This window comes from Cervus elaphus, chromosome 4 (genome assembly GCF_910594005.1).
Source record: "Cervus elaphus chromosome 4, mCerEla1.1, whole genome shotgun sequence".
In the NCBI taxonomy this organism is placed as follows: domain Eukaryota; kingdom Metazoa; phylum Chordata; class Mammalia; order Artiodactyla; family Cervidae; genus Cervus; species Cervus elaphus.
Window position 1 is genome coordinate 21,223,280 of NC_057818.1, and position 1,671 is coordinate 21,224,950.

General features: G+C 42.3%; 1 non-coding gene across 1 annotated transcript; it reads right to left on the bottom strand.

Moving 5' to 3' along the window:
- Positions 1-1,128: 1,128 nt before the first annotated feature.
- Positions 1,129-1,201, bottom strand: TRNAG-CCC. The gene has a single exon. It is a non-coding gene; the product is annotated as a tRNA-Gly (tRNA).
- Positions 1,202-1,671: the final 470 nt, after the last annotated feature.

Sequence of the window (1,671 nt, forward strand, 5' to 3'; positions counted from 1 at the left end):
AAGGTCAGTCTAATGATTAGTCCCACTTTAAAGGTGCAAATACCAAGACTTTGAGCAGCGGGTTAACTTGCTAAAGTCACGTGGCTAGTGAATAGTGATGCTAATTGGGACCCAGTTCTGTCTGACCCTGGAGTCTTTCCTTCTTTTTTAAAATATTTTTTATTTGGTTACACTGGGTCTTTGTTGCCATATGTAAGATCTTTAGTCATGTCATGTGAACTTTTAGTTGTGCCACGTGGGATCTAGCTCCCTGACCACGGATCAAACCCTTGCATTGGGAGCATGGAGTCCTGGCCACTGGACCACCAGGGAAATCCCAGAGTCTTTCTCTCTTTCTTAATACAAGTACCATAGACTGCTGCCTTTACCATGCTGCTGTGCTGAGCATTGTAGGAGTTCATGTGCATATTTTCTTCTTTTTTATCTCATCCCATTTCTGGAAATCCTTATGAGATTCCAAAATAACCCCAAACTCAAAGTTTTTTTCTTTTTTTTTTTCTGTTTTGTTCTCAAGTCTTTAAAAACAGATAGAGAGACCAGGAGAACAGGTATATTAAACTGCCTGGCATGTCTCATCCATATCTAAGAGAAAAGCCCGGCATAAATAGATAATTCAGAAGCTTCCGTCTGTGCCAGGCACAGGGCTAGGCAGGAGGGACACAGGCAGATGGACGATCTCTTGTCAAGATCTCTAATGAAAGCAGAGCAGAGTGAAGCACATAATACGAGGGCAATAATCATGGAGCACAAATGGTGCATCTGAGACAAAACACAGCGTGCTGAGATGTGGGCGACAGGACGGGGTGCAAAGGGAGCTAGTTTGGATAGGTTGACCAGGTACTGCCTAACTTCCTTGCAGGGCTGAAGTCCCTGTAGAAACCTCACTTAGATTCTTAACATATTTGAAGGTGGCAATTCTCTTTCATTCTTTCAATTTAAATGCTAAGATGACAAGTAACCTCTCAAGTACTCATAGAACCCTGAGGCTGGCTTAAGACCTGACTAAGTCAGTTTTTCATGCACTTACTTTTTATTTATTTATTTATTTGGTTGTGCCAGGTCTTAATTGCAGCATGTGGGGTTTTAGTTGCAGCAGACAAACTCTTAGTTGTGACATGTGGGATCTAGTTCCCTGACCAGGGATTGAACCTGGGTCCCCTAAGTTGGGAGCACAGTGTCTTAGCCACTGGACCACCAGGGAAGTCCCCATGCCCTTACTTTTAGACCACAGTTTTTCAACTCCAGCTCTTTGGTCTCTAAGCACTAGATTCAGGTAGCGTCACCCCCAAATCATGACAACAAAAATGTATCCAGACATTGCTGAATGTGCCCCATTCAGCAAAATGAAAATTCCTGGGAACAAGAGGGGCAAAACTGCTCCAGCTGAAAAATCACTGTTCTAAGTGTGTAGCTCATAGTATTTTTTGATGCCACAGATAGCTTCCAGAATCTGAGAAAAATCTATGTAAAAATAATTGCTATTAAGTGATTCTTATGTGCTGAGTGTTCTGTTAAATGCTTCATGCACATTATCTCATATAATTTTTAGAACGATTATATGAAGAAGGTATTGTTGCCACCTCCTTAGGGTCTAGGATCACAGTCAGTTAATGGCAGTGTCCAGGATTCAACCTCCGAGGTTTCCACAACCATGGATGGAGAAACATGGCT